Raw genomic sequence first — 19,373 nt, 5'->3', positions numbered from 1 at the left:
CTTACCATTGGAGGAGCTCTCAATCATAAGCATCGGGAATCTGCCTACATTATGGTATTGAAAAAAAAAGCTCTGCAATACAGATGGGATTAGTGCACTAAAGGTCAAGAGGATGTTCTTCTTGCACCAGCTAACTTCCACCTAAGCATATGCCTGACAGGAAAAGCTAGACCCTTAGTCATAACTTCCTGACTAAAGTGAGAATAGTCTGATTCTGGTGTATTGTTGACACTGCTCACCACTGTTTTCTTTAAACTTATGTTTATGTAAAGATGTCCAATGAACTAATAATTAAAATATATTTCTTTGTTCTGAAAAGATTTGCACATGACAGATTAACCGGCTCAAAATACCACAGCCAGTATAACTTAAAATCACTACAAAGTGGCCTCTTGCAAATAGCCTCATTCATATTCTCATTTTCACCTTTGGAATGGCATTAGAGACTCTCTGCTATACTTTTAGAAGTGCTTTTTAAAGATGCTGACATAACCGCATTCCCAAAAGTGTAATATATGGCACCATAGAACAGTTGAAGCTTTCCTATTATAGCATTCACCACCAGAGCATGAATGGGTAAGTGGTTGCAGATGGTAGAGCTCAAAACATTAAGAAAGTCAGCGACGTTAAAGAATGACTCCTTGGTTGCAGCTGCGAAAAGCAGTTATAGTGAAGTGTCTTCTTAAATAAAAATTGTGACCTTAGAAATTACTTTGGTCAACTGATTGACACCCTTGATTTGAAAAGAGGTGGTTCAATAGACAGTAAACATTGTGGTCACACATTGGCCGAAGGGCATGATTACTGTGGTTTTGATCCTCAATATCTCTGGGTATCCCAATGATGTTACAGCAGAAGCCTGGAATGTCAGGGCCAGCATTTTCAAAGCTACTCAGCAAACAGAAGAATCTTTGAGAATAAACAAGGACACAGAAAAAGGAGCTGTTAAACCACACCATTTGTAAACATAATGCTTCATTGATAAACTTTACAAATTGCAGTGACGCTCGAAACAATGGCGTCATGTGTAGAAAGAGGTACAATGAACTGTAACAATCACAAGACAACAATTCCCCATCATGTAGTATACAATGCAAAAAGCAGTGAGGCCTTTCAGCACAGAATGTATTGACTTATTTAGGTTGACTAATATTGATCGTAGTCATGGATCCTAAGTTTTCTCAGAATCAAACACAGCAGCTACAATGATCTGACCATCTGGATAGCCACAATGCAAATGTAAAAATCTGAATAGCAAATCCCAGTAAGGCACATCCGTATGGGTCCAAATTTGCACAGAAATTCAGCAGCAATGCCTCCTTACACATTGCTTTTCCTTCCTGTAGAACACTCCCACAGATGCTTTATTGTTTCGAACTAAAGTACAAATTTAATGAGGCTACATGCCTAACATAGAAGCTTCCTCAATAGGAGAATGGATCAGAGATTATGGGTGTGGCTGTCAATGTGTGTGGTGCACAGCACTTCTGATTTACCAATGATCAAAATCTGTCACATGTAAAATCAAGAGTGTGAATCAAACGCTCTGACCTTGATGCCCAAACTCTAGGCAGACACTCCCATGCTGTACTGAAGGAGTGCTGCAGTGTCAGAGGTATCGTTATTTTGGACGTGACGTTAAACCGAGGCCCAATCTATCCTCACAGGTGGATGTTGAAAACTCCATGGCTCTATTTCGAAGACGAGCGGGGGCTTCTCGCCGGCGTCCCGGCTGATATTTTTCTACAACATGCTGTGTGTAGAATCCCTGCCGAGTTTCTACATTACGACAGTGACTACACTTCAACTGTACTTAAGCAAAATACCGTGAATGCTAGAAATCTGAAATAAAAACAGTACTGGGAGCACTCAGCAGGTCAGGCAGGATCTATGGAGAGAGAAACAGTTGTTTCAGGTCGATGACCTTTCATCAATTCCAATCAAATCTTAACCTCCAATTTGTGGTAGTTAACTTTAAGAGTGAAGGCGTCTGTGGTTTTATTTGTTTTATTGCGGGACTGAAATGCTCAACAAATTTACCATTTTGAATCAAGGCAAAGAGCTTACTAATACATCAAAAAGGCTATTAACCACCCTCGCACCCCATCCCCCACCCTCCATCCTGACCCACCAATTCCAGGATCGCCTGGTTACAGCAAGGGCTGAATTTTACTAGCCCTCCGACATCGGGGGTCATGGCAGAGGGGGGTCCGTAAAATTCTTCTGGGAGAGGCCCGCCACGACCCTCGATGCCGGGAAGGCCCCGCTGGAGTTTACCGACAGCAGCGGCGAGGCCTCAGTGCGGCCCCCTGACGCTCAGCGGCGGGGCCTTCATTTTAATATTGAAATTAATTTAAAAATGTGCAAATTAACTTACCTCGTCCCGATTGCCATCCAATGCCAATATTCTGGCCACTCGCCACAACTCCCACGCCTTCGGAACTCCATTCAGAGTTCCAAGACGTGACACTGGTGGGGAGAGGGAAGGAATGAAACTTTCAGGTTGGGGGGAGAGAAAGAGGGGAAAACTCTTTGAATTGGTTGGGGGGGATGGTGGGAAGGGGTTGAGGGTTAAAGTTATTATAGGTCGGGGGTCAGGATCTGAATAAAAGTGTTTTTTGAGGGGGAACGGGTTATTAATGAATCGATTATTCCTTGGGGGCGTGGGTGAGGGGAGTGAAGATGTTATTTAATGTGTTACTTCAATTTTACACGCTCGTTCCCCTTAAAAATTCAAAATTCTTCTAAGGGCTTGAAGCCCTTTGAAAATGGCGCCGCGCCTGTGCGGTGGCGCCAGAAGCCATTGCCTGGGACGGAGCAGCCGCCCTCTCTAGGTCATCAGGGGTGGCTGTTCTGCCCCCTCCATTTAAATGAGCTCCCACGTGAAATGTTGTGGAAGCTCTGCGGCGGCCGCTCCATGTGTGCCAGCCGCTGACTTCAAAGCGCACCGCCGCAATTTGCGGTACGCTACCAGAATTCAGCCCCAAGTCACATTTCTAGTTCCCAAACAAAAATAAGAAAAATAAAATCTCTGGTCTTAAGGGTTCATCCAGTCATTTGTACACCTTTAAAGGATTACAGAAAAATAATATTGAACAATTCGTTAACTGGAAATGGCTGACAGCAGGAGAGGCCCAGGTCTTCAAAAATGTAAGCGCAGAAAGTAAGGAGGCAACACAACAGCCTTGTTTAAAATTAGCTGACCCCATTGTATTTTGATATAGGGTTGTTACTGGGCAGAATATGTAAATAGGCTGTGAGTGTCATCACAAGAAGTGATGTAACTTAACTTGTACAGAACCTCGTGTAGAATGCAAGTGGAAGCCATAGATATGTGTAAATAAACCCCTGTTCTTGTAACCATCAGTGTCTTAGATATTCTGTACTAAGCCTTAATGGTTATCAGAATATTATATGGTGGCAATGGTAAACTGAAGAATAGATGGAAAAATTACTGCCCTTACTGGAGAACTTCGAAAAAGTAGCTGAACAGAACCAAGCCGAGGCGTAGCAGAAATGGGTCCGGAGGTTTGCAAGGTACCATACTGCATCGACCCAGAAACCAGACAAGAAGTAGGTCAGTACACTATTATATGCAATGGGGGAGTGTGCAGATGACATCCTCATTACACAAGGTATAGACGAAGAGAAAGCTACGTTTGAAGAAGTAAGAAGTAAGAAGACTTATTTTAACATAAGGTAAAACGTAATCATCGAGTGCACCAAATTCAATAAACATTCTCAGCAGAGAAGGGAGAGTATTGATTCATGTATTAATGACTTATATAAACTCGCTAATTAGATTGCTAATATGGCAGTATACGGGAAGAGCTGATTAGAGACAGGACTGTGATCGGAAGAGCAGACCACACTCTCTCGGATCATCGACAGTCAAGGGATGATCTTACATTAACTAAGGCGACTCAGTTAAGCAGGCAATCAGAAGTTAGAAGATGTAACCGATTTGTCATTCCCAGGGACAGGGAGAGTAGCAGACTCCATGGAACACTCAAAGAACATGAAAGTGTAAAATGGTGGTCAAAGACAGGAAAGGTGGGTAGAACATCTAGAGGCAACAGCATCTAATTGCAGTTGGTGTGGCCGAGTGAGGCAAGGTGGGAAAATTGCCCAGCCAGAGAAGCGGAGTGTTTCTTATGTAAAAAGAGGTGACACTTCCAACTGGTATGTCGCAGCAAGAAATCTATGCTGCAAAATATAAAAGGGAAATCCAAAGAAAATAAAAAAGTTACCAAAGTTCAGGATGCACAAAGTGTTGAATTACTGTTTCTCGGGGAAATCCACAGAGCAAGTGAACATTCCTGAATGGCAGAAGGCAACAAGACAAGATTCAAACTGGACACTGGAGCAACAGTTTCAGTACTGGCAGACACAGAACTGTGGCTGAAGATAAGCCTTAAACCTACAGGTAAAAAACTGTATGGGCCAGGAGGCATTGAGTTGAAGGTAATAGGACAGTTGAAAACGATTCTGAGTTAAAAGGGAAAAGAAATTCCTAAGACATTACATATTGTCAAGAATCGGAATTGTTCACTCCTAAGCAGAAAGAGATGCATAGACCTACAGTTAATATGTAGAGTAGAAGAGCTTGCAGGTACAGAGGTACAGTCAAGGAATTTTAGGGCTGAATTTCCTGAATTATTCAAAGGATTGTGAAAACTGAAAACAGCATACCACATTACTTTGAGAAAGAATGCAGAACCATTGTGTTTATATACACCAAGAAAAGTTCCGCATTCACTCCTAGAGAAAGTTAAGGAAGAAATCGAATTAATGACCAAACAGGGAGTCATTTCACCTGTTACAAAACCTACAGGATGGTGCTCAGGTATGGTTCCAATGAGGAAACCTGATGGGTCCATTCGAATTTGTGTAGGTCTCACACAACTGAATAAGGCAGTGGCGAGAGAAATGCATCCAATGTCATCAGTAGATGAGAGTTTAGCAAAGCGAGGAAAAAGTACAATTTTCATTAAATTAGATGCCAACAGCAGATTCTGGCAATTACCTTTGGATAAGAAACTAAACTCTTGACAACTTTTATAACACCATTTGGAAGATTCTATTTTAACAGATTACTATTCAGAATTTACCAGCAGTGGAGATTTTTCAAAGAACAAAGTTGAGAATCCTGGAAGGATGAGATGGGATCATCTGCCACATGGACCAAGTGTTGATCCACGATGCCAGTCAGCAGGAACATGATACGAGAGTGCGAGCAATGATGCAGAGATTGGAGGAAGCAGGTCCCACGTTGAATGAGAATTGTGTCTTCACAGCAAATGGTGAGATTTTTAGGACATATTATTGATGGGTCAGGCATCAGAGCAGATCCTCAAAAAAACAAGTCATAAAAGACCTTCCAGAGCCTAAAAACATTACAGAGTTGCAAAGGTTCATGGGAATAAAGTGGGGAGATTGCTATCGAATCTAGCCACAATAAATGAGCCATTACGACAGTTGTTAAAAAATGACCAGGCCTGGTGTTGGAGCGAAGTCCAACAGGAATCTTATGGTAAAAATCAAGAAGATGCTAGTTTCTTCAGAGTATTAGCATATTATGACCCAAAGTTATCAACCATCATAGCAGAGGATACATCAGCAATGGGGATAAGTGCTCTCTTATTTCAGGTGCCAGGAGATGGGAGACTCAGACCTGTATATTTTGCATATTGTTCATTAACAGAAACAGAGCAAAAATATGCAGTCAGAGAACAGGAAGCACTCAGTAACAACTTGAGTATGTGAGAAATTTTCTGACTATGTGCTAGATCTTTAATTTAAGATTGAAACAGATCACAAACCATTAGCTACTCCACTAAATACAAAAGAACGAGCAAAGTTACCTCCAAGAGTGCAGAGTTTTTGATTAAGATTGATGGGATTTGACGTTAAAACCGAATACGTTCCAGGGAAACAGCAAATCATAGCAGATGTATTATCATGTATTTCATCAGCAGGATGTGAAGAAGGCGACATTTTATTTCTTGATGAAGTAGAAGTGTTTGCTCTGATAACAACAGCAACTTTATCTGCTACAGCTCAGAAATTGAGTGAAATCAGGAATGCTCGAAAAGAAGATGAAGTATGTGCAGGAATCAGAGAATATTGTGCGCGTGGATGGCCAGCGTACAGTGTTAAGGCAATATTATGAACAAAGGAGTCATCTGAACATTGTTGATGATTTATTGATCTACAATGAGAGATTAGTTATCCTTAGGATACTATGATTAAAATTGCACCAAGGATATTTGGGAATAACAAAGTGCAGAGCTAGGGCAAGACAGTCAGTTTGATGGCCTGTGTCAGGCAAGCCCCCCACCTGCCAAGAATGAGGAAAATTAATTTCGCCACATGAACATTGATTTTAAACTGTTGTTGGTGAAGAATGAACTTGCTTTAAAAAACAATTGGAGACTTTGGCTGGAGAGATACATTAGCATATCAACAGACAGTACTTCAAAAATGTAAGTGCAGAAAGTAAGGAGGGGCTATTCCCTGCTCCAACTTAATCCACAATAGACTTTTGATTACCAGCCGTTGAAGGTGGAAAGGATAGCATTCCAGGTTAACTGCTAGAATGGCCAAACACACAAACACTCATGGTCGGACTGGTTTGGGTTACATGATTAACTGACTTTTGGAGTTTATTGAATTTGAACTTCCAACAGGGAATTTAAAATCAGAAAGCTGTTTTCTCCTGGACATTTTTAAAATTCATTCATGGGATGTGGGCGTCGCTGGCTAGGCCAGCATTTATTGCCCATCCCTAATTGCCCTCGGGAAGGTGGTGGTGAGCTGCCATCTTGAACCGCTGCAGTCCATGTGGGGTTGGTATACCCACAGTGCTGTTAGGAAGGGAGTTCCAGGATTTTGACCCAGCGACAGTGAAGGAATGGAAATATAGTTCCAAGTCAAGATGTTGTGTGACTTGGAGGGGAACTTGCAGGTGGTGGTGTTCCCATGCATTTGCTGCCCTTGTCTTTCTAGTTGGTAGAGGTCGCAGGTTTGGAAGGTGCTGTCCAAGGAGCCTTGGTGCATTGCTGCAGTGCATCTTGTAGATGGTACACAATGCTGCCACTGTGCGTCGATGGTGGGGGGAGTGAATGTTTGAGGATGGGGTGCCAATCAAGCAGGCTGCTTTGTCTTGGATGGTGTCAAGCTTTTTGAGTGTTGTTGGAGCTGCACCCATCCAGGAAAGTGGAGAGTATTCCATCACACTCCTGACTTGTGCCTTGAAGATGGTGAACAGGCTTTGGGGAGTCAGGAAATGAGTTACTCGCCTCAGGATTCCTAGCCTCTGACCTGCTCTTGTAGCCACGGTATTTATATGGCTACTCCAGTTCAGTTTCTGGTCAATGGTAGTCCCAGTTGATAGTGGGGAATTCAGCAATGGTAATGCCATTGAATGTCAATGGGAGATGGTTAGATTCTCTCTTGTTGGAGATGGTCATTGCCTGGCACTTGTGTGGCGCGAATGTTACTTGCCACTTATCAGCCCAAGCCTGGACATCGTCCAGGTCTTGCTGCATTTCTACACGGACTGCTTCAGTATCTGAGGGGTCGCGAATGGTGCTGAACATTGTGCAATCATCAGCGAACATCCCCACTTCTGACCTTATGATTGAAGGAAGGTCATTGATGAAGCAGCTGAAGATGGTTAAGCCTAGGACACTACCCTGAGGAACTCCTGCAGTGATGTCCTGGAGCTCAGATGATTGACCTCCAACAACTACAACCATCTTCCTTTGCTCCCTTTACTCCAACCAGTGGAGAGTTTCCACCCTGATTCCCATTGACTCCAGTTTTGCTCTGGCTCCTTGATGCCATACTCGGTCAAATGCTGCCTTGATGTCAAGGGCCATCACTCTCACCTCACCTCTCTCCTGACTGCTCTCATCTTGCTGTCACCAACTTTGGAAACCATTGAAGACTCGTGAACCCCAAGAGAGAAAAGTCTCCTACAGTGAACAAGGTTTAGGAAGAATACTGGGCCCCAACGTAAAGCAAGACTATTTACAAAAGGACTACAGTGAGCTCGAAGCACAGTAAACAAGAAACTCTTCTGATATTGCTGCAAACCTCTCCATTTTATTTTTCTTCTGCGCTTTTCTGTCCCTATTTGCATGTGTGTATCGCATGTGCATGCTAGCGTGGGCGTGTCATATATCCGTAGGCGTTAACCATATTAGAGTTTAAGTTTAAGGTTTAATAAATGTCACTTTTCTTCTTTAAACCTAAGAAAGCCTGTTTATGCTCATATCTTTGCCTTATAATTGGAAAGTGGTGAACAAGGATTCACCAAAGGGGGAGCTCAAAACACAGTGTGTTTAAAATTAAACCCTGTTCCAGTAAGACCAGGTGAAGACAGTAAAAGACCCCCAGACAGCTTTCTCAACTGGTCGTAACACCTGGTATATCGAAAGAAACTGAAGAGATGATATCGAGATGTATCATGTGTGCTATCAACCATCAAGAAGGAACCACTCATGTCATCATCTTTTCCATCTAGACCATGACAGCGTCTACTTCGAACATAGAAATAAAACATTCTTTAACGTTGTTGCATACTATTCGAGGTGGTTTGAAGTAAAGCAGCTACAAGGTCAGAGTTCGTAAGTTGTAGTCACATCCTTGAGAGAAATCTTTGCTACGCATGGTATTCGAGATATTGTGATATTTGCCAACAGGCCACAATTTGTGAATGAATGCTTCAGAGTGTTTACAGAAACATATGGCTTTATTCACATCACTAGTTTGCTGAGGTACCCTAAGGCTAATGGCGAAGCAGAGAGAGGTGTAAGGACTGCAAAAGCATTTTTAAAAAGGAATGAAGATCTTCAATTAGCACTTCTAAGTTATCGATCGACACCACTTCAGATTAATTTAGCCCCATGTGAATTGTTGATGGGAAGAAGGTTGAAGCCACAACTTCCTATACTTCCAAGAACATTCAAGCCACAAGGAAGTGTAGAAGACTTAGAAAAAGCGAGGGAGAGAGAGGATAGAGAGACATCGAATTAATCAGAGAATTATGACAGACGTCACAGTACCAAAAACTTGACATATATACAACTTGGAGAATCAGTTTGTGTTAGAGACCAGAAAAGGTATGGAGAAGTGATTGGATAATCATCATATCCACAATCATACATTGTCCAAACTGACCAAGGGATGATAAGAAGAAAGGTGGTGATACCAAAGAAGCATCAAATACAAGAGGGACAATCATCTCAAGAAGTTGATGAACCAATAATGCTCCAATCAGCCATCAACCCAGAGGACAACCTGAATGAAGAACAAATAGTTCTACTGAAGTACAAAGAATAAGAAGAACTAGAAGACTCAAAACCTCAAATCCCTTTGAAAGAAAGAAGAACGCGTTATGGCAGACTTGTAAAAACGCCACAGTGGTTAACAATGTGAAAAGAGAAGTCAGAGACTTAGGGGGAGATGTAGTTTAATGTAAGATAGGGTTGTCACTGGGCAGAATATGTAAATAGTCTGTGAGTGTCATCACTGGAAGTGATGCAACAGAACTTGTACAGAACCTCATGTAGAATGTAAGTGGAAGCCATATTTGCAAAATGTGTGTAAATAAACCTGTAACTGTCAATCTCTTAGATATTCCATACTAAGTCTTAATCTTCTTCTTTGGCCTCTTTGTCTCAAGAGACAATGGGTAAATGCCTAGAGGTGGTCAGTGGTTTGTGAAGCAGCGCCTGGAGTGGCTATAAAGGCCAATTCTAGAGTGACAGATTCTTCCACAGGCGCTGCAGATAAAATTGGCTGTCAGGGGCTGTTACACAGTTGACTCTCTCCTTGCACTTCTGTCTTTTTTCCTGCCAACTGCTAAGTCTCTTTGGCTTATCTCTCTTTAGCCCCGCCTTTATAGCTGTCTTCCAGCTCTGGCGATCACTGGCAACTGACTCCCATGACTAGTGGTCAATGTCGCAGGACTTCATGTCGCATTTGCAGACGTCTTTAAAGCGGAGACATGGACGGCCGATGGGTCTGATACCAGTGACGAGCTCGCTGTACAATGCGTCCTTGGGGATCCTGCCATCTTCCATGCGGCTCACATGGCCAAACCATCTCAAGCACCACTGGCTCAGTAGGACGTATATGCTGGGTTTGTTGGCCACCTTGAGGACTTCTGCGTTGGAGATATGGTCCTGTCACTTGATGCCAAGGATTCTCTGGAGACAGCGAAGATGGAATGTGTTGAGATGTCGCCTTAATAGCCTTAATAGTTATCAAAATATTACACCCATCAACAACATGGGGGTGTATTCTGCAAACAATGCTGTTCCTATATCAACACTTAAAACACTCACACTAAATTCTTTTATGCTTCTTTGTAATTCAGGCTTTAACCTGCTTCAAATCAATGAATTAACACCTGTGCTAAAAAGCACATAGGTGAATTTATAATGGAAGCCTCAAGCATTTTCTGACTAACACTGAAATATTCATATGGGAACAGTGCCAGTTGGAAAATATACAAATTGTAAAATTGTTCTGATAATAGAGTTCTCCTAAATTACTGCTGGACATTCATTTAATAGATTGGTCTTAATCTATACTGCCTGAAGGGTTGTAATGTTGCACTCAGTACATTAAAAACAATTTACTTTTCTTGATATTTTGAATGTTCTCTTTCTTCCCAAATTATTTTTCAACCAAGAATGCTGACAGGTAATCTCTTACCAAGCTTCTGTCTATGCCTCTTTTAAACTATAGGCTGAATTTAATGAGCCCGCTGTCAGTCCGGTGGTGGGCCTGGTAAATGGCGCCATTCCTGTCCATCATATGAGCGCCCGCCTCACCACAATTATGCAGCGGGTGCCCATTTTACATATTGATGGCACGGGACCCCCCCAATCACATGGCAGGGCGGGAGGCAATTCATTGATTATGGCCTCAGATGAATCCGGAGCAGGTGCTGATGCCATATTTAAAGGTCTGCCAGCCCTGCATTCACTTCTGTCCTGGATATGGTGCAGGCTACAGCTCTGTCCTACTGGATCCTGTATCCTACTGAGGAAGGCAGAACACAACGTCAGAACAAAGACACAGGGTGGTCCCACAGTTCAGTGATGCCTCCCTGCATATTCTCTGCCAGGCTGCAAGGGAAAGGTGGGAGCTTCTCTTCCACAGTGATGGCAAGAAGAGCTCCTCCCACCCGATGAAGCAAGCTTGGGTGGCGATCGCAGAGGAGGTTAGCAGCTATGGGGTCACCCAGCGCAACTGGGTCCAGTGCAGGAAGACGGTCAATGGCATACTGCGTTCTGTCAAGGTGAATGCTCCATACCAGTTGTCTACTTGAGGATTGCATGCAACTACACAGGAGGTTGCCAACATGGGGTGGGTGGCAGCAAGGCGACGTTACCTGAGTGCCTAGGGGTCTGTCTCTTCCTGACATGGATGTCTCTTGGCCACAGGCCACTTTCCTTCATAGCTCGCCTCTCCTTAACTCCCATGATAGCAAGTATTGGCATGAGAGACATCAGATTCCCCAGTAGGTGTTGAGGGGCTGAAAACAGTTGAGTTGTCATGTTGATCTGTGTGCCATTGTCAATCATCTCCATTCTTCCTCTCACAGGACAAGAGGACCCATAATAGGAGAGAGATATCCCGGACAGTTGGAGGAATCCTGGATGTACGTCCACTGACCTCCGCCGAGGAAGAGGCCTTGGATCTGGCTGTCACCCAGGGTGGCTGCTCAGTAGGCGACAGGGATTGGAGTCCCTGCGCAAGAGAGCAAGGATTGTCTCCCATTGGCATGCGTATCAATATTGGAGACCCACATAATGCTTCGGAGAACTGTACAGCCTAAGCCTCATATGTTTGTATTCTCTCCTGCAGGTTGCCATTCGCAGGGGTCAGCAACCATTGGGGGACTGCCGTCCACTTCTGAGGAGGAAGACGACTCAGAGGATGCACCTTCCCATGTCTCCCTTGCACCCTCTGCCAGCGCAGATTGCAGATAATTTTACCTCGGTGGGTACCCACTCAGCTTTAGAATCAGGGTCACAAGCTGGTGAGACCATCACACATCCTAGCAGCTGGCGAAAGCTGAGATAGCTGAGGCCTCTGACAGCCTGAGGACCGTAAATGGCCAGGCCCATGCTGAGCCCCAGGATGATGCTGACAGCACAGGGCATGCTGGAGTTGCAGAGAGAGGTACGGCAACATCTGGCAGAGATGCCAGAGGCCAAGCACAGCCATAGTGGGCATTGGAGGAATCCATCCATGCCATAATAGCTACCATGTCTCAGGCCTATAAGCGCATGGTTTCCTCCATCGAGAGGTCGGCGACCCTCATGGAGAGCCAGATCCCATAGATCTGCACTGACAGCCACATCTGGAAGCTCCCCTCAGGGCACCGGCTCCTCAACCGTCCACCAGTGAGCCTAGCTCCAGCGGCTGCAACGCCTGAGGATAGCCCTGCACCATTCCAGGACAGCCCCAGGCATTCGAGGCCTTCTTGGCTACAGGCAGCCAGAGGACACCTGCCAAAGTCATCACAGGCCAAGGGGAAACCTAATCAGCAGTCTGCTTCCAGCCCAGCTGCTGCCGCCGGGATCACACCACTTAGGAGCACCCGCAAACGGATTTAAAAGAGCACATAGCAACACTTTGTGTTTCACGGGTGTATATTATACCTTTTTTGTTAAATAATTAAAAGGTGCTTTGTTGAAAACATTAGGCTTCATTGTTTGAAAGCCATGTGCCATTATGCCTTGATTGTCAGATGTAGACCTCACCGTTACTGTGCAAAGAAACACTGGATCAGCTTATGTCAAGAAATCCAAACAGCATGCAACAAAGGAAACCTACGAGCTATGTACAAAGATATCAAGAGGGAACAAAGTTGCTGTCCTGAAGTCGGCAGATGGTGAAGTACTCACAGATGAAGTAAACAGATGTTCTGCTGGGCTGAACACTACTGTGAACTGTACTCCTGTGAGTCAGACATCTCCCAGTCTGCGCTTGACGCTATCCCGCAACTTCTTGTCATGGATGAGTTAGATGAAGAACCCTCGTCACCAGAGTTTGAGAAGGCCATAGACCGCCTAGCGAACAGAAGGACACCCGGACACCCGGCAAGGATGGAATCCCAGCCGCACTGCTCAAGCACGGAAAGTCCCATCTATTGCCACACCTTTATGACCTTCTCCTTCTCTGCCAGAATGTAGGCTCTGTTGAGATGCATGATGCCAAAATCATGAAATTAAACGAAGGTGACAGGGGAGACTGCAACAAGGGCATCTCACTCCTTAGCATCATGAGCAAGGCCTTTGCTCGGGTCATACTTAAAAGACTTCACTTACTTGCAGACCAAGTATACCTGGAAGCGCAGTGCAGTTTCCATGCTGGCAGATCTACTGTGGATATGATCTTCTCCATACGCCAGCTGCAAGAGAAGTGTAGGGAACAGAGTATGCCCATTTACCTTACTTTCATAGATCTCACTAAGGCATTCAACATCGTCAACAGAACAGATTTTGGGAAAAATTGGCTATCCACTGAAGCTCCTCAGTCTCATCCGCTTCTTCCATGACAACCTGCACTGCACTGTACAGTTTGATGGCTCCACTTCCAACAGTTCCGGAGTGAAGAATGGAGTGAAACAGGGTTATACCCTAGCCCCCACTCTGTTTGGCATCTTCTTCTCCATGCTCCTGACCTTTGCCTCCCCTGCAGATATGGAAAGAGTCTACTTACACACTAGGTCAGATGCCAAGCTCTACAATCTCTCAAGGCTGAAAGCAAAGACTAAAACATATCGCATCCTGATCAGAAAACTTCTCCACGCTGATGATGCTGCGCTAGTCACTCACACAAAAACTCAGCTACAAAGACTCATGGACTGTCTCTCCCAAGCCTGTAACTTGTTCTCCTTGACTATAAGTGTCAAGAAAACCCTGTTATGGGATAAGGTGTTGCATCTCCATTCCTGATCACACTAACTCCTCTTTGCTGACGATGCTGCATTAACATCCCACACAGAAGAGTGTCTGCAGAGACTCATGGACAGGATTTTGGCTGCCTGCAATGAATATGGTCCAACCATCAGCCTCAAGAAAACAAACATCATGGGACAAGATGTCAGAAATGCTCCATCCATCAATATCGGCGACCACGCTCTGGAAGTGGTTCAAGAGTTCACCTACCTAGGCTCAACTATCACCAGTAACCTGTCTCTTGATGCAGCAATCAAAAGCGCATGGGAAAGGCGTCTGTTGCTATGTCCAGACTGGCCAAGAGGGTGTGGGAAAATGGCGCACTGACACGGAACACAAAAGTCCAAGTGTTTCAAGCCTGCGTCCTCAGTACCTTGCTCTACGGCATCGAGGCCTGGACAACTTCATGTCCTGTGACATTGACCACAAGTCATGGGAGTCAGTTGCCAGTGATCGCCAGAGCTGGCAGACAGCCATAAAGGCGGGGATAAAGAGTGGCGAGTCGAAGAGACTTAGCAGTTGGCAGGAAAAAAGACAGAACCGCAAGGAGAGAGCCAACTGTGTATCAGCCCCGACAACCAATTTTATCTGCAGCGCCTGTGGAAGAGTCTGTCAATCTAGTATTGGCCTTTATAGCCACTCTAGGCGCTGCTCCACAAACCACTGACCTCCTCTAGGCACTTACCCATTGTCTCTTGATACAAGGAGGCCAATGATATAAGATATAAGACCCAACTGGAAATGGTTAGCAAATTCTGCTACCTTGGGTCAATGGTGACAGACCATCTGTCCCTTGAAGCAGAGCTCAATACACGCATGGAGAAAGCAGCTACCACCTTTGGCCGATTTGTGAAACATGCATGGGATAACACTAAGCTGACCCTTAGGACTAAGCTGATGGTTTAAAAGGCCTGTGTTCTCAGCACCTTGCTGTATGGCTGTGAAACATGGGTGACTTACAGCTATAAAGAAAAGAAGCTCAATAATTTCCATCTTCGCTATCTGCAGCGCATTATGGGTATATCCTGGCAGGACAAAATCACAAATGTGGCAATACTCTCAAAGGCCGAGCACCCAAGTGTGTTGTTACTAATCAAACAGAGGTGGCTTTGGTGGATCGGATATGTCCGCAGGTTGGAAGATGGTCGCATACTCAAGGACCTTCTGTATGGTGAGGTGGCCGGGGCCAGACGACCAATGGGGCATCCAAAGCTCTGCTTCAAGGATGCTTGCATGCATGATGTGAAGGTCCTAAAAGTTGACTATCGCACCTGGGAGCCCTTCGCTGGCGAAAGAGGGAAATGGTGACACATCCTGTGACTAGTGTGTACTACCACGATGACCAGTTGCTACAGCAGTTTGGCAACAGGCACCAATATCAAAAACAACAACTCACAGCGTCACTTGGCAGCTTCATGTGCAGCAATTGTGGCAGAACCTGCCTCTCAAGGATTGGCCTTCACAGACATCAGCAAAGGTGCACCAAGAGAAGACACCCCACCTAGATGGATTGTTTGCTGTGTGTCCGTCATCTTTCATAGGGCAATGCCAATGTGACCACAGTCCTCATTAACATTCCAATGTGATGAGAGCCTTCGATAACAAATGCTCTCTCATAGGCACTAGCACACATTGCCCATCTGGTTACAAAATAGGGACCACAAATGGAAAGGACGTGAGAGAGCTCAGGCATTAAGGTAAACCTTAGTTTCACTCTCTGTGAATGGATACAAGGATGGCTGAAAATTAGTCATTGTAAAGTTCTGTCTTGCCTCCTTCACCCGTATCTCTACCTGTCTGGCCTCTTGCCTTGGTACATGAGGATGTGCAAATTCTGTTGGCGTGGTAGATCATGGACCTCAAATCCCAGCCTAGATGATGGCACAAACTCTGTTCCCCCGCTCCCCCTCACCCCCACCCCCCCCCACCACCATTCCCACATCGACAGCGGCAAGAAACCCAGCCCTATCAGTGCACAAGAGCAGAACATGTATAGAATTCACATGGACGAGCAGTTTGTAAAATTGGGTGCTGGTGGAAGAAATGAACAGGAAGACATCTCTCAAACACAACCCCAGTGGCTGCTGCTAATAGTTATGGGAACGAAAAAGGTAAATTGGAAATATTTTTTGTTAAAATTATAGCAAGGGGATACAGATTCAAGCTAGTAGAAGGTAAATTTAGGACTGATATCAGGAAAGTTAACAAGAACTTATATTTATACAGCACCTTTAAACCTAGAAAAGCATCCAATTCTTTCCACAAAGGGTAATCGACACATTGAGGAGAATTCAAGAGAGACAACAACCATAAAATTGCATAGTATTTGCAGCCCAGAAACAGGCCATTTGATCCAACAGGTCCATACTGGTGTTTGTGTTCCATACAAGCCATAAATCCTTTATGAAACAGTTGGACACTGCAATTGGGAGAACTCGAGGACTTCGCTGGATGGATGAATTTCAGCGGCCAAAATAGATTCCCTCACCTTAATTACCTTGTAAATAGAATGGATTGACTTAGCTTCCAATTTTTATCCCATGCCCTGCATGAGATTCCGAAATCACTAGGTGGAGAATTATGGAGATAGGGCCCATGTCTTATCACTCATCGATGAGGCAGATAAGAGAGAGACCTTCTTCTTCTTCTTTGGCCTCCTTGTCTTGAGAGGCAATGGGTAAGCACCTGGAGGTGGTCAGTGGTTTGTGAAGCAACGCCTGGAGTGGCTATAAAGGCCAATTCTAGAGTGACAGACTCTTCTACAGGTGCTGCAGATAAAATTGGTTGTCGGGGCTGTTACACAGTTGGCTCTCTCCTTGCGCTTCTGTCTTTTTTCCTGCCAACTGCTAAGTCTCTTCGACTCACCACACTTTATTCCCGCCTTTATGGCTGCCTGCCAGCTCTGGCGATCACTGGAAACTGACTCCCATGACTTTTGATCAATGTCACAGAACTTCATGTCACGTTTGCAGACATCTTTAAAGCAGAGACATGGATGGCCAGTGGGTCTGATACCAGTGATGAGCTCGCTGTACAATGTGTCCTTGGGGATCCTGCCATCTTCCATGCGGCTCACATGGCCAAGCCATCTCAAGCGCCGCTGGCTCAGTAGGGTGTATATGCTGGGGATGTTGGTCGTCTCGAGGACTTCTGTGTTGGAGATACGGTCCTGCCACCTGATGCCAAGGATTCTCCAGAGGCAGCGAAGATGGAATGAATTGAGACGTCGCTCTTGGCTGACATACGTTGTCCAGCCCTCGCTGCCGTAGAGCAAGGTACTGAGGACACAGGCTTGATACACTCGGACTTTTGTGTTCCGTGTCACTTAATTGAATCACTTAGTTGAATATAATGTGACTGGAACAAGATACATGAGTATAGGAAAGTGATCAATTCAACTGAAAATAGTAATTGAAAAGTCATAAAATTGGTCAGGATTTTGTGGTAGAAATTACAGTGAGGGTATCAGCACTCACCGTTATTAAGAGTTAAATTGGACAACAAATTCTGATGTGCATGCACACGCAGTTAATTGAAGAAATCAGGAGGTTACTGTCTGAGTTTCTCTGCTCCTCCAGAAGTTTTACTATCCTGGCCCTTCACCAGAGACTAGACGCTGAAGCACATGGAAGGATGTGAAATTGCAGTACTTACATGATATATACCCACTAAACTCACCCGAAAAGGTTAGAGTTTGTCCATTCCAGTAAGTAAATTTTTAACACAATGTTAAGTCTTAATTAATGCCAAGCAACCTCTCTGGTACTGAAAATTAAGTTTTACATCTGTGGAGTCTCATTCCTTCAGATTGTAATTATTAGAGTCATAGAGTCGTACAGCATAGAAACAGGCCCTTTGGCCCACCGCGTCCATGCCGACCATAATGCCTATCTATACTAATCCCACCTGCCTGCATTAATTCCATATCCCTCTATGCCTTGCTCATTCAAGTACCTGTCCAGATGCCTCTTAAATGTCGCTACTGTTCCTGCCTCCACCACCTCCTCAGGTAGCTCATTCCAGATACCCACTATTCTTTGTGTGAAAAATTTACCCCTTTGATCCCCTTTAAATCTCCTCCCTCTCATCTTAAATCAATGCCCTCTAGTTTTAGTCACCCCTACCATGGGAAACAGACTCTGGCTATCTACCCTATCTATGCCTCTCATAATTTTATATACCTCTCTCATGTCCCCTCTCAGCCTCCTTCGCTCCAGGGAAAACAGACCCAGCCTATCCAATCTCTCTTTATAACTCAAGCCCTCCAAACCAGGCAACATCCTTGTGAATCTTTTCTGCACCCTCTCTAGCTTAATCACATCTTTCCTGTAGTGCGGTGACCAGAACTGCACACAGTACTCCAAATATGGCCTAACCAACGTTATGTACAACTGTAACATAACGTCCCAACTCTTGTACTCAATGCCTCAGCCGATGAAGGCAAGCATGTCATACGCCTTCTTCACCACCCTGTCTACCTGTGTTGCCATTTTCAGGGAGCTATGTACTTGCACCCCAAGGTCTCTCTGCTCAAGAACACTCCCCAGGGCCCTGCCATGCACTGTATATGTCCTGCCCTGGTTTAACTTCCCAAAATGCATCACTTCACACTTGTCTGTATTAAATTCCATTTGCCACTCCCTTGCCCATTTTCCCAGTTGATCTATATCCTGTTGTAACCTTAGACAACCTTCTTCACTGTCCACTATACCACCAATTTTGGTGTCATCTGCAAACTTACTAATCATGCCCCTTATATTCACATCCAAGTCATGAATATATATGACAAACAACAGAGGGCCCAGCACCGATCCCTGCGGCACACCACTGGTCACCAGCCTCCAATCTGAAAAACAACCCTCCACTACCACCCTCTGCCTCCTATCACCAAGCCAATTTTGTATCCAATTTGCTAGCTCACCCTGGATCCCATGTGTTCTAACCTTCTGGACCAGTCTACCATGCGGGACCTTGTCAAAGGCCTTGCTAAAGTCCATGTAGACAACGTCCATCGCCCTGCCCTCGTCAATCCTCTTGGTCACCTCCTCGAAAAACTCAATCAAATTCGTGAGACATGATTTCCCACACACAAAGCCATGCTGACTATCCCTAATCAGACCATGCATTTCCAAATGCATATAAATCCTGTCTCTCAGAATCCCTTCCCATTGATGGAGATTTTTTTTAAATTAAGTATTTAAGTAATTTTTTCACCCTTTGTTTCACTGTGACTGATAACATTGAGGCACCCAGTTACAGTGAGGCTGACAGTAAGGCTGCAAGTCTACACACTTCAGTGATATTCTACTGTCTGCTTTCTTGCAGGTCATGGAGTTTCCAACTGGGAATCCAGCACTGAATGTATGACTGGACAATGGGGTGAGG

The sequence above is a fragment of the Heterodontus francisci genome, chromosome 6, assembly GCF_036365525.1.
Source record: "Heterodontus francisci isolate sHetFra1 chromosome 6, sHetFra1.hap1, whole genome shotgun sequence".
NCBI lineage: Eukaryota > Metazoa > Chordata > Chondrichthyes > Heterodontiformes > Heterodontidae > Heterodontus > Heterodontus francisci.
This window is presented reverse-complemented; position numbering follows the sequence as displayed.